Source organism: Pipra filicauda, unplaced genomic scaffold, assembly GCF_003945595.2.
Source record: "Pipra filicauda isolate LSUMZ 115617 unplaced genomic scaffold, ASM394559v2 scaffold1_size10287979_pilon, whole genome shotgun sequence".
NCBI classification, from domain to species: domain Eukaryota; kingdom Metazoa; phylum Chordata; class Aves; order Passeriformes; family Pipridae; genus Pipra; species Pipra filicauda.
The window spans coordinates 8,246,054-8,260,423 of record NW_024104310.1 but is presented as its reverse complement, the minus strand read 5'-3'; the positions used below and the strand labels follow the sequence as shown (position 1 = coordinate 8,260,423).

Genomic DNA, 14,370 nt, shown 5'->3' with positions numbered 1-14,370 from the left:
TGTTTATACTTGCATTACAAACACAAGCTGGTTCTCCTACTTTTCCACTTGCAAGAACATTCTCTTGCACCTGATAGCTAAAATGGAACAAACAAACAAACAAACAACGAAAACCTCCAAGTCAGAAGTTGTTTTTTTAATGGAACAGAGATTGAAAGTAATACTAGGAAGTAATTTGGGAAGAGATAAATAGCAGCTGTTCTCTTGATGATAAAGACTGAAACTAATTCTATACTCAGTGCATTGCAATCCGTTGTGACACACCATAAAGTCTGTGTACAACCTCATGTTTGACTGAGAGACACCAAGTATTACATATGATAAAGGCTTCAGAAAGAAGTTCCTTTTCTGTTCCTTTCAACTTTTCAATGTAACTTGAGAAAACTTAATTTTTTTTTTTTAAATTTTGAGAGCATTTTTTTATTTATATATTTTTTACCTGTGTAAACTTTACAAGTTTTATGAGCTACTGTAGTTGTTTAATGTGTTTGGACTCTCTCTGTGGGTCATTATTTCAAATTTACTTTCAAATATAAATGTTTTAAAATGAAAAAATATATTTCACTGCCATAATCTGCATATACTGTCAGCATGTTTATGAAGCAGAGGTATTTGGGTTTAAAGGTATTTGGAGTTCTGCAAATCAACATCAATATTTCTTTGTGGGCTGCTGCTTGATGAGGTCACTGGAGAGAGACAGGAGCTCCTCAGGTTCTGAGAAGATGATGGAACAACCAACTTAGTCTTTATAATTTCTCTATATGTATAAGTTATAAAACAAGCTTTTAGCCTTGACTGGATTTGAGCTGAAGGAAGCAAGGAAGAGGAACACATAAAAGCAAAGACTGGTAAGACCAATGGAAGTGATCAGTATGTGCACTTTGATAGAGAAGAGTCAGAACACACAGACTGGGGACATATGTCTGGGGGTCACCTTCTCGTGGAGCAATGGTACAATCTCATTTCTCTGGAATTTGTGAGAGGAAATGAGAGGAAATATTAACTATGCACTCTAAGTAAATGTCTGTTTCCAGAGAAGATATTTCTAAGAGTTCATTTCCAGAGGGCAGTAGGTACCTTTGTTTATGTTTTATGGTCTTGAATGCTCTGTGCACTTGACTAGGTTAATTTAAAAAGCATGTAAGGACACAAGTGCAGAGGCTGTGTGTGTGGAGGGAAGCTGCCCTGTGTGCAGCTGTTTACTCTAAACTGAATACATTCAGTGTGTATGGACAAGCTGGCAAATTGCTCATGTTGCAGAGAAATGAGCTGTGATGGAAAACATAATAGATATTTAATTATTCCAGGGGAAACCCCCACATTATGAATATGCTTCTGCCTGATGTTAAAACATCTGGCTTTAGCTTCTAGCTGTGCTAAGGTTATTTTCAATTTCATATCCTGTGTTTCAATGTCACAAAACAAACAGAGCAATGAGCTGACTTTGTATCTTGACCTTTAGGCTGTTTTTATTTCTGGTGGGGTTGTTTTTTTTTTTTGGTTTACAAGACTAAGTAATTTAAAGTCCAGTCACCTGGGATATTGTGCTAAGAGATTAACACATATTGACTTGAGTCCTACTGTCCCAGACAGTTGTAACTAGGACTCACTTTCTTCTTCCTAGTCTCTGTCTGCTTCCCTGCATATGACCATGGTGCAGAAGGCCTCCAAGTCATGTCATGTCAAATAATGCATGGTCTTCAGAGCTCACTGGGGGAGAGAAAAGTCTGGGAACAATGTGAACAGGCACAGCCAGGCACTTCCACTAATTGTTGTTGTGGACGATGGAACACAAAAGCAGAAGGAGGGAGGGGGGAATGGAAATGTGTCTTGGTGTGGAAACAACTGTGTAAAAACAAATATGCCTGGGCTTGCTTATTGGGAACGCACACGTTACACAGGAGAACTCCCACAACAGGAATCCTCTGCTCTAGTCTGCCCCTGCCAGATAATTTTATAAGGTTTCTTTTTTTATTTATTTACCTCTGGAGGCTTTCTTGGCTATTTGGGGTTGTGGACTTCAGCAACCTTGAATAGTAACAGGTAGTGGCAATTTACTGCTGAGCTAGCTTGAAATTTTCTGTTCATTTTCTGTTCTAGTTATTTAATATTGCCTTAATATTGGACATGGGAAATTTAATGAATTCATTATTAATGTAACATGGTAGTTGCATTTCAAAATATCTCCTGCTGAAGTGGAGTTAAATATCTAAGTAACTCTCTTCCATACTGTCTACTCTAACCCAAAACAGACTGAGTGGTTTGCAGATCAACCGTATAAAATAAATGAAATAGAATAAAACTACATATTTGAGGGGAGGTGTATTCATAATTAAACCCCAGAATTTCCTCTCAAGAACTGTTGTGCTGAAATATCTATACTGTATTTTCCTTGAACTCCGGGAAAAAATTAGGTAAAGATAGTGATGAAGGGATGATCATTTTGTAGGATAAACCTGAAAGTGGAACACTTATCCTGTAGGATAGGAACCATATGAAATTATGAGCAACTGAAAATGGAGTTAATAAAGTTAGTGAGATTCGTAAAATGAGTAGATTTATATTTCATTACACAGTGGAACTTTTGGTACACAGGGAAGCTACCAACCCATGCTGGGATACATCATCCTCTGGAGATGAAAGTACTCTTTACGTCAAGGAAATAGAAAACAAAAGGGCACTTTCATGTTCTTCTGTGCCTGAAAGATCATCCTACATATGCTGAAAAGTAGATACTTCTGCAGTGAAAAGCAACAACCACAACTGGTAACAAGCACAATGCAACACAGTTGGTAAAAATCGAGATTTTTACTTTGTCCATTTCCTAAACGAATTGCAATTGTTCGACTGAACCGAGAACCATTATGGAGGCAAGAGGAAAGGGAATAGCCAGCAGAAACACCAATTTGTTGATTATATGATGGATCTGTCATTAGTAACTTGATTATACCAATGCAATTGCTTTTTCTCCAAGAGAGATACTTGTTCCTACCAAGGCTGATTGAAAAGCAGTCTAATTATGCCAAAGGATTTAAATGGAAAGAGGAAGATGAAAAACTATTTACCAGTAGAAATAAGATTGCTGATAGCATTACAGAAAAGTGAGAATGCAGAAGGATAGCATGGTTTATCTAAGGAGTTACATTGATCCCTTTTTACTTAAAAATATGTAAACTCAGTGCCGTGAAAGTTATCAGAAGGATGATCATGGGTCAGAGCGAAAATCAAATTCATCCTATAAAATTCATCACAACAGTCCATTGTGGCACTTCTATTTTGATCAACAGCATTGGCCTCCCAGCAATTACCACTGACAATATTTGTCAGTGTGGTGTGGAAGTCTGAGTTCCTGGCACTGGGCTGGGAACTTCATGTCACAGTGATGTGAACATCTTTGCTGACTAAGGCTGGTTTTGAGCATGTTGCCAAAAGACCTCAATGTCTTTGTCTTCCCGGTCTTCCAGTTTTCACATCATATTTGCCTTTATTATGTGCTCCTATTTTTGCAATTCCATGATTTCCGAAAGCCACTGTAACTTCCACACAAATAACAATTCCCCCAGCCGAATACATGAGCTGCTATCTCTAGACACAGTTTCGAAAACCCATCACAGTCACAGTATAGACAACAAAAATCAGGCTCACAGAGTTCCATGTTGTGTCTTTATGGAAAAGATGTTTAGTTTTGTTTACATCCTTGAGATGTGGGCAAATTTTAGGGAGGAATATCTTGTTTTTCAGAATTTTGGTGACTTTGGCTGCCTAATGGTGGGATACTTAATGCTAATGGGTGCCACAAGATTCTTGTTTTATGGAGGATACCCACAATTAGCATTTTAGGGGATTTAAAGAATATTTATTTTTGCTTCAATGGCCTGTTCAGCACAGAGCATGGAGCAGCTGAACCTGGTGGAAGAAGATTTCCAGCCGAGTTGCTCACCCACTGAGTATGATTCTGGTGTTATTTGCCTTAGTGGGAACATTTTCCTTGTCATCACTGGAGCTGCTGTTGACAGTGGGGTTGGAGCTGGAGATGCTATTTCTGCATGGGATGGAAGTGTTAAGATCTGATTATGGTTGTCTGCACATTAGAGGGGTGGGAGAAGGAACCACCTAAAGCTTGTGAGTGTATAAAGTATAAATGTGCAAATTGCGGTGCACTGGGAAGTGCCCCATCAATGGGTACCAAAATACCAGTATTGTTTTTTCAATTTTGCAATAATTCACTTTGACAAACAGCCAAGTTTCTTCTGGTTGTCCTGCTGAAGGCTTTCTCTCCTTGCAGACAAATTTTAGAGCACTACTTACCACAAGTCTTTCCACATGTGACAGGGCTGTGCAAAATGCCTGATGTAAGAGAGCTGGGATGGCAATGGGAGAGTGAAACCAGGGTAATATCTGGCTAATACCGTGATTCACCCTCTCTGCTGTTCTGATTGTGTTACTGCTGTAATTCTGTAGCTTTCTTCCAGCTGCCTAAACAGGCAGGCAGATAAGAGGCTGAACTCAGTGCGAGCCAGAAAACCTAAAATATCTCTTTTAGTATTGGCCAGATACCCAGACCAGAATAAATACATTCAGCCTTTCTCTTTCACATCCCTCTTGTAGAAACAAAATACAAAAAGGCCAAACAGAATTATGACAGACCATATTTTGTTTAAATAGAGGCCTGGTAACTATATGAAATGAAAAGAGAGTTATAAAGCTAAGTCCTTTATATGGATTTATAACAGTCATTTAAATGAAGTATGTCTTTGTGCTCAGGCTGAGGATTTGTAAATTCAAGCTGTTTTATGCATGTTTGCTTAATATATGAGGGGGTTTAATGTGTAGTACATATACTTGGCTAGATTTTTTTTTTGTTGGAATCATCATGGTGATTTAGTTAATGTTGTTTTCTTTTCTGAGCATCCTGTCAGAATCTATCACCATCTCATTAATAGAAAAAAACTTCTTTTATCTGTTCTCCTTTGCACACAAGGGCACTTCCAAGGAAAGCTTGATTTTTCTGAGAACCTTCCCAAAGTTCCAAGAAAGGTTCATTTCCATCTGGTAATTAATTAAAAATAGGCCTTAAAAAGTTAATCCTTTCCTTTCTAGGATATTCTGTGACTCAGGCTTTTCAGCACTGCTGTCCATGAGTGTGACAGTGTGTCATTTTACTGAACTGCCCAGAGAAAGATCTGTGACACCAGTGGAGGGACAGGACTTACCTCTGATGGCTGGAGCTGGAGTTCTTGGTCTGGCACATTGGTTGGGCTGCACAGGTTATTGCTTCGGGTTGAAAATTTAATTATATGTTCTGGCAATAGGTTTACCATTTTCTTGCTCCTGACTTTTTATTGTTGGGAAATTACATCTAAAGCAATTGCGACTGGTGCAATATATTTCTGTATTTCATGTGTAACTTCAAAGCAGAGCGAGTACAAACATTCATCTCGGCTAAGTCTTTTCCAAATACATGTATTCATTAAGCTGACCGTAGAAATTCAGTCAAACATGAACTCAGCTATCACTGGTAATTCATTAACAGATTAATCTAAAACTTTGTCCAAAGCTTTAGTGTTTCATTTCCTCACTGGTCCAAAAATACACAGTCGATTTGGTGGTTAAAGCCAAGTTTAGCCAGACTTTAAGCAATGGTATAACCTCCTAACCACAGGCTCACTTTATCTTGGATCCAGCTGTGCTGCTCCTTCCACGTGTCAGGGCGGTGGAGGAAGAGGATATCCTTGAAGTGTGAAACATGGAAGTCTTGACCCTACCACCCTGATGGCTTTGTTCTTCATCTTGAAGGGGGCATGTAGCCCAAACTGAGCGCTCGCTCCACCGACCCTCTGGCAGTGGATTACTTGGCTGGGCACAGTGTGTGGCGTAAACTCTGGAACTGGCAACTGATACAAACTTCAGCACCTGAAAAGCTCTGAAGTGCTTTAGAAGTTGTTTTGCTACATATGATTGACATATAGATAGATATGATGTATATCTGGGACAGAGATCACTGGTGCTTAGCAGTCCTAGGAAAATTTATGCAGGAATTCAAGGAAGTTACTTCATCTGGAATACATGATAAGGAGGACTTTGCCAAAAAATGCAAAGTGGGGAACAGAGTTTGGAGTAAAACTTCATTTTCTGAGGGAAACTGTTGTGAGATCCTGAATGGACACAAGTTGTTTACTTCTCTGTGCCTAGAGAAAAACATATTTTTGTTCATTCCATGTAAACTCAAGTGCCTGCCTGCACTGGCCCTGGTTTGGAGGGCTTCTTAGTGAACCCTGTAACATCAGTGCCCTAATTAATCTGGATCTGAAATGTAAAGTATCACCAATCATTGTACTGTCAATTCTTGGATACCTGCAAGAACCTGATATTGCCTAGGCTTATCTTGTTATCCATATGCTGTTCAGTTTATCCTCTGTAGATTGCAGCTCTTATCAGATAGATGTACCTTCTAATACCAACCTTCTGTGCACTCAAGCTTTCACTTACACCTTAAACACTGGGAGACCTGCTTTATTTGAACTTGCCAAAGAAGTGGAATCTTGGAGGATATCCAGGTTTTTATTGATGGGGTATTCAATCCAAGTATTTGTTTTAAAACTCTCCTCAAAAGAAAGCCTGGTGAGAGAGCCAACCTAATGTAATAACCCTAATGCACTACCCTCTTCCATCTCTTTCCTTCTGCAAAGTTCTAAATGTTTAGGAAAAATAGATGAGTTAATGATACCCATGTTGCCCTGGAAGTATCATTATTTCCGATATAAAGCTTGGAAATTAAAAATATAAGAAGTAACTTGCCCAAATCTGTAGCAACCTGGAAAGTAGAGCTCAATGGCTTCCTAGTCTTATATATAAGCAAAAAAACTCATCTTGCTTAAAGCCAGACCATTCTAGGTAATTCAGCACTGGTAGATGTCTTGGCCCACTCTCCTCCTGATTCAGCACTGACTCTGCATGGAGCTTTCCATGTGCAAATTCAGCTATGATGAGGCTTCCTTTGGCCTCAGGAGTTCACCTGTGATAAGGTCTGTCCCCAGACTCCTGTGTCAATTAGATGTACTGCCTTCTGTTGTGGATCAAGTCAATTTGTGTCAGTTGAGGCAGAACCAGGGAGCACCATGAGTCTATAAAACATCCCTTCTCTGCCATTCAGTGTTGTTAAGGCTGATGGAAATAAGCCAGTGTTAAATAAGGGGTGGGAAAGTATAGCCCTGCCTTAAACTGAGTACAGCTGCACTTCTGTTGCTCGAGTTATATGCGAGGGCAAGCAGTGTTTTTGGCATGCTCTTGGCTCCGTAAAAGCCCTGCTGAGGGAGCAACGGAAGTTACTCCCACTATTTTAACAGACGGGTCACCAGACTCCCAAAGTTACAGCAGCTGAAGCCTCTGGAGAGTCGTCTGTTCCCTGAGCCCTGGGGAGAGCTGAGGAAGAGCGTTTGCTGCGAGGGACGCCCTCACCGTGGGAACTGTCGTTTGAACCTGGAAAGATGGTGACAAATCAGTTCAGAATTCTCCCAGTGAGGGTCTCATTCTTCTAATTGTGGTAAAAGTAGTCTTCCACGTGGCTGAGACAGGTGAAAGTTGGAGCCATGGTGGTGGCTGGTCAAATGCTTGTAATCCTAATGCTGTGTATTTCTATGTTGCCGTTCCCATCCATTTTGAGGAAGTTTTTTCTTCTTTTCTTTTCTCTGCCCTGTTTTACTTGTAATTTCATTTTTAAAGCTCTTCCTTCCTCTTTTTGAGCTTCTCTTTTAAACCAATTAAAATGAAATCACTTTCAGATTCACAGAAACAATGTTTGCTTGCTTGTTGGTTTTACTGGGCTATTCAGTAGGTTATGGAGATAATTTCTGCTTGTTGACTAGATTGTATAGGTAGGAGCATCTTCATTCCCCTTTGGAGTCATTATACAGCTCTTCATCAAATCTTGGGGTATTTTAGACTCTTAAATAAGAAGATGATCATTTTCCTGAGTAGTATCCCATGTTTGTCATGTATATGGGTGTGCCTACACACGCCTCCATATTTCCATGTCTATTATTTGCATATAATCCTTGCACCACATTTGATGTGAGGTTTTTGAGAAGGACCAGAACCATGGCATTAGGGAGCAAGGGCTTCTTATGACAAATTTGGTGTGTTTTGATGCAGATTTAACAAAAGAATATGATTGTCATACTCTGAACATGGAAAAGGTCATGCTCTGACTTGTGGCCACATGTTGTGTACCGGTCTCTTTACAAATTTAGAAAACAGTTCAGAATTAATCTTTCTAAATCATTCTGGATTTTAATGTTGACTCTCACATTCTCCATACAATGACTCCTATCCAGATGTCCACAGCTCTTACTGATCTTTCAGCCATTAGACATCTGGACTGTTTCTCCTCTGCAGATCTGTCAGCTTTTGGGTCCACAATAGGATCAGAACTTCTTAAGCCTAGAAATAAAAATGCTAGAATTAATTATTATTTATTTCCATTCTTGCTCTAGAGAATGCATAAAGCAAGAAGGAGCCTTCTTTAATCTGCCATTTATTTCCGCTTCCTGCTCCTGTAGGAAAATCCTTTAGGTAGCCCCATCATATTTTTCCCACAATAAACTTCAGTAATCTGAAAAGTGGTGATGTTTATTGTTCTCATTAGAGTTCTGCTCCAGAATTACACTTTCTTCCCTTCCTAATTTCCAGCCTAAATTTATTCACAATAATTTTCCATTTTCTAATTGCACCCACAAAGTGTCCTTTATCTCTTCTCCCTTGTTGATGTTTATGCACCTTATGTAACTGTGGAGAAGGATCACATTCACTATCAGCTGTCAACTGTGAAACGAAGCGAGCCAAGCTCCTTTAGTCACGTCCCTCAAGAGAGACTCTGTGTTCCTATCATCTTCAAAACAGCCTTTTGGTGCACCTGTTCCCAGCTGAACTAACCTTTCCTGAGCAGATGACCAGAACTGTACACATTATTCCAGATGAGTTTTCACAGTGCTTATATATATCTACATAGTATTAAAACTTTTTATCTGCTCTGGAGGCTTCCTGACGCATGTTCTAATCACATGTGCTTTATCCATGGCAACAGTACCATGACAGCTCCAAGTTAACCTTTTGAGACAGCTACACTTCAGTTTGTCTCTAACCAGCTGTTGAATGCTCACAGTTTAGATAGAATTATAATCCCTTAAGTACATAATTTAGGGATTAAGAATTAAACTAAAATCATTAAATTAAATTGATAAAATTAACCTGATTTCTGTTCTTCCAGTGGTTTATGTTAAATTGTCCTTCCTGTGAGATATTTTGATGTTTCTGTTAGGGAGTGAGCCCAGTAGCTTGGTATCATGGCCAAGGTATCTGGCTTAGGTTAAACATTCTGAGATTGCTTACCCAGGTTTCAGGAAATCATTTTATGGAAAGATTGTTGCTACCTTTGCACTAGGGACTTGAAATTCCTTGTTGTCCTCCCTCCTGTCCAGAATTCCAGCAAGAGAGCGCAAGAGGCTCCTCCTTCACCTCAGCTCTCATAGCTGGCACTGGAGTGGTGTAATGTGGCAGAGAGAAACAGCATGAGGATGTACAGGAGGTAACAAGGGTTTGCTGGGTGCACACTAAGTCTTGGAAGAATTTATTAAGAAATTGAGATCTCTCCCACAGCTGTCTGGCTTAATCTCTAGGCCAGAGTTGGGCAGAGTCTCACAGAGATGGCACAAGACAGACCATGAGACCTTGCCAGATTTCACAGTCATGGCAGCAGTGAAGGATCTTTGTAATTCAATGTTATGGGGCTTTTTATTTGACAAAGAATTTATTTGTCTAACTATGCCTTTTTAATCTTAATTTTAGCTAAAACTTAGCCTGAAAAAAAATTTACATCTTAGGGGGAACATCTTTCAAAGATTGTTAAATTATAGCCCACCAAGACAGGAGTTGTTTGCTAAGTATTTGTGTAGAATTTGCTATAGACTGTGTAGCCCATAGACCTTTTGTTGCAGAACTATGAGTGAAAGTAGATTGCTTTCATGCAGGAAGACAAACTAATTATCTGACCAAATTGTTAAGACAGTATTAAAAGTTTAGTTAAGACTACTTCTGTCATCCTTGCAGCAGTAGTAGCTGTCTAGAGCTTTAAATTTACAGTAGAGAGAGTGATTAGAGCAAGTGGATGGGGTAGATGTTTGGTGGTTTGGCCTAAAACTACATGACCTTTGGAGCTAAACCTGCTTATTTTTGGTGTCCCTCTGTTTAGGGAAATCTGCTTTTCACACTTGCTTTATTGATGGGGTGTACAGGTCTTGAAAGAAACTGAGCTCATGTGAGGTAGCAGTTGCTCAGATTCTACTTCAAGGTCTTCTCCATCTGGCTTGAGAGGCTGATAATGCTTGAAATAATATTTAAACTTTTGTATACTTTTTCTTTCTGCTACATTTTATAAACTTTTCTTGTTCCCTGTTTCCCTAACTCCCCTCCTTATTTTTTTCTAATTTTATTTTTGCTATCTGTTTCCTCTGGTCTCTTTGAAGGGTGTGAGCCATCCTTTTCCAGTGGTGATATTCAAGGGAAATAAAAGGTTAATACAAGATCTGGGCAAATAATGATTCGTTTCCAGCAGTGCTACCAGCAGAATTGGCTTTCAGCTGCATTGTGTGCTGAAAACTGATGACTTACAATTGGCTAGAGCTGACAGTGGGGCTGGAGCAGCTGTGGTACAGCAGGACAGCAGAAATTTGCAGAAACAACTGGTTTGGTTAAAGCTGAAAAAGGATGTCGTTTTCCTCCCTTCTTGTGTAAGTAGATGCTATGAAGGTTTTCTTGTGCTGGTAGAAACCTGCTGAGAAGCAGCAAGATTTCAAGAACAAAGGCTTTTGCATGTATATAAACTTCTGCAGTGAAATGTTTAAATAATTTTATTTGGTAATGCTTATGCTCTGGTAAAGCTTGGGTTTTTTTCTTTTCCTATGGATTTAGTATTTGTGATAAATTTACTGGATTAACAGCCCTATTGTAGTCCATTTGTCCAGGGAGGAGGTACTGCCCCTGGCCTGGCATTTCCTTTGGCTCAGTCTAGATCCCCTGGAGAGGATGCTGGTGTCCATTCTGGTGTCTGTCCACTCCCCCACCACCCTGGGTTGATCTGAGAAGTTATGCTTTGCTGAAAGCTGTGATAGTTTCCGTGTTTCAGACTCTGGACCATTTGAAATCCAATCAAGTACAAATTCATCTCATGGCAGCGAAGCTGATTTATGAGAGCACTGTCGGGGAGGGCATTTGCTGTGCCAGGGGAGCTGTGTCTCTGGCTGGTGATTCTGGAGAGAAACCAGCTGCTGCTCTCGCCTGTTATTCCTACCAGCTCCTCTTTCTGCCCTGCTGCTATCAGGACCAATGCAGTTCTTCCAGAGAGATACAACCCTTCCTGTGGGAGCATACATTTTCCTCTGGGAAAATGCATTGGGTTTTTGTTGTGGTTTCCTTTTTTTAACTATTACCTAGCAAAGTCTTTTCATCTCTGCTGGTGATGTTGCTGCTGCTTCCCCCCAGGCTGCAGCGCTCACCCTGAAGTGCGTCAGTGTGTTGCCATAAATGCTGAGCACTCCGTTGTTCCCTTAATCCCTGCTGACTCCATCGTTTCTGGGCATTATTGGAAAAGTGCTCACCTCGGTAGCAATTACACATGGTCCACTAGACTCCATGTTCTCGCCTGCATCATCACATGGAGCAGTGTTGGAACTGGGTAGATCTTCCTCCAAAGAGGGAGGAAAACAACGGGGAAGGGAGGGTGTAAGTGGCTCTTCATATCAGCAAAAAAAAAAAAAAAAAAGAGGATTTGTTTTCGAAGACTAAGCTGCTAATGCTGAATGACATAAAGAAAGAGATAAGAGAGCTGCTAAGGCTTTGAGGAGGGTCGTGGGGACAAAGTATGCTCTGCAAGGAGGATACAAAAGAAGAAGCAAAGCAAAACCAATACAGTTATGGAAAGAAAAAATTAGCCCCTCCAGGTGGGAGCTTAGCAGAGAAAATGGGCCACAGTCAGCAAGGTTATGATGTCTATGTCAAGGAAGTCAGGGTCAGTAAAGGCTGCTGAGGATCATCCTCCAAGTAACAGACTTAAGATCCATAAGCAACAGAAGAGAAATTGAAAAGGTAAGGGGCTTGATTTTTCTCACCTTCCTCCAAAATAATTTACTGTAGCTGCACTGCTTGGAAGAGTTGCAGCATTAGGGTGGGTTGTTCCCATTGGTAACAAATAAGCTTCCAAGGCCAAAGGTGAAAAATTCCACTGATGTAATTATATCCTGAAACAGAAAGAAGTCTATAGCAGAAAATGGTGTCCAAGACAGAGTGTACCTCTCAAGGAGAGGTATCACAGGACTAATGGATGAGCTGGAGTATTTAGCTGGGAAGCTCAAATTACCTTCAGAACACATTAAAAGCAGGAAAATTTTTTTGCAGTTTGATGAAATCAGGTGAACAGCCTGAAATAGAAGTGGCAGAAAATCTGACCTTTACTTTTCATTAAGTAGCCATGGATTACCCATAGAAAAAAGCTGTGAGGAGATACTTTACTGTTCCTGACAAATCTGAGAACTCCATCAGGGTCAATCAGGATGTCCTGAGTTTTGTCCAGATCTTTGATGTAGTTATGGGTGGGACATGGTGGAAAGAACTGTGAAAAAAGTAAGGGCAGCTGACTTTAGGCTTTCTGGAGTTGGTGATGTCTGTTACTAACCCATTTTACCTCATTTCTTAACTTTACCTAGTAATAGTGGAAATGGGGATCTGACACAGCCCAGCCATACAGAGCCTTGTGTGTTTTGGTATTTCCCCCAAATCGAGTTTATTTTAGTGGGCTGAAATTTTAACATTGGCATGATCTATCCTTACTTCTTGCCATGGATTTTTCTGTATTTGCCATCTGAGCTTCTCGTGTGCTGGACAACACAAAGCAGGCCTGCTTCAAAACATAATAGTCGACTTGTTATTAGTAGCTTGTTTGTTTGTCCTCAGGCCTATTTATAAAAACAGCTCCAGGCAGAGAATTCGGCCAGTAGCCCAACCACTAAACAATTACAGATCTTTTCTCGGAGCAGTGTGTTCAGATCTATGCAATAATTCAACAGCCAACCATAGTCCCTGCTCGCATGTGTATGAAAGTAGCTATTTTTGTGTGTGGCCCCAGTTTTTTTCATTTTTAAAAAATAAAAACAGTCTCAAAATGAATCCCTGTTAATGTTATGAAAATACAAAATTTAGCTTAGAGGTATCACTGCCAGTTCAGTAAAACCAGGCCCCAGTAAAGTATGCAGGACTTAAAAGGAAGTCAAAGTGGTCAAATAGATATGAATAAAAAACTATACATAGGCTGCAAACTCAGAGAAGGAATTCAAGGGACTGGTACTCACGAAGGACCAGGATTTCCAGCTCTTCCCCATGAGGTTGAGCAAAAAAAAAAAAAAAAAAGGGAAATCCCTCTGTAAGGGAGAAGATTTATTTTATCATCTTATTTTGAAAGTGCAATGTAATATCTGGTTTTATTGGTGCTATGATACTTCACAGATTTCAGTTCACAAGTGTGACAGATGGTTGATTGGGTGTGCATGGTTAGTGGTGCAATGCAGATTAGATGCACTTTTTAATTAGTGGATGTAGAAGTACAGGGAGCAAATGGTAGTCCCATGGTGGCCAAAATGGGATAGAAGTAGAAGGAGGCCTAAACATTTGGATCTGGCTCTTGGTTTTGTTCAGACAGCTGTAACAGCGTAGCACGAGGATTTTGTGGGAATAGCCTGGTAAACAATAGTTAGTAAAGGAGTCTGGTCAGTCTCGTGAAAGGTGGGAATGTTCAGAGGAGACTTTGGAGGGAAGCCTGTCCAGGGGAGATTTCAGGCTTTGCACAAGGCTGGATCACTTCTTTTTATACAAAGTTCAGAAGTCACGAACCAGGACGTCTCTGCTCAGAGAATGTGGATTTGGTAACCAGATTGGTTGTATTTCAAGGGTTTGAAACATTCTTTCTGCGCTTGAAATGCGTGTCTGTGTTTGCTAGAGGTGGCGCAAGGTTTTGGCAGTTTTATATTTGATTATAATTGAAGCCTTAAGGAAGACCTAGAATTTGGGATTTAACCCCAAAATCGCTATGGAACTTGTTAGATGTTTAGATATTGGGTTTTTAAAAACTGTTATTTTATTATTATTATTTTACTTTATTCTTCCTTGGAGGGAAAATAAAGCAAATCTGTCTGGCTGCTGCCATGGAGAGGTGTGGCAGGGACAATCTGTTCCTCACATAACTCAGACCTGGCTTATATAAATACACCCTTGAAACATCCAATCCCTCTATTGATGTACATAGATTGAGGCAAATTCTGAAGTAGC

General features: G+C 40.0%; 1 protein-coding gene across 2 annotated transcripts in view; it reads left to right on the top strand.

Annotated features, from left to right (window-relative positions):
• Nucleotides 1-14,370, top strand: part of PRKAG2 (protein kinase AMP-activated non-catalytic subunit gamma 2) — a 207,962-nt gene that overhangs the window by 10,125 nt on the left and 183,467 nt on the right. The window contains exon 1 of one of the 2 annotated variants that reach the window (XM_039380758.1): nucleotides 10,724-10,784. The exons of the other annotated variant lie outside the window; for it this stretch is intronic. The gene's annotated coding sequence lies outside the window, so the exon portion shown is untranslated. Of the gene's footprint in view, nucleotides 1-10,723; nucleotides 10,785-14,370 lie in introns of those variants that run through there. 2 annotated transcript variants of the gene reach the window in all.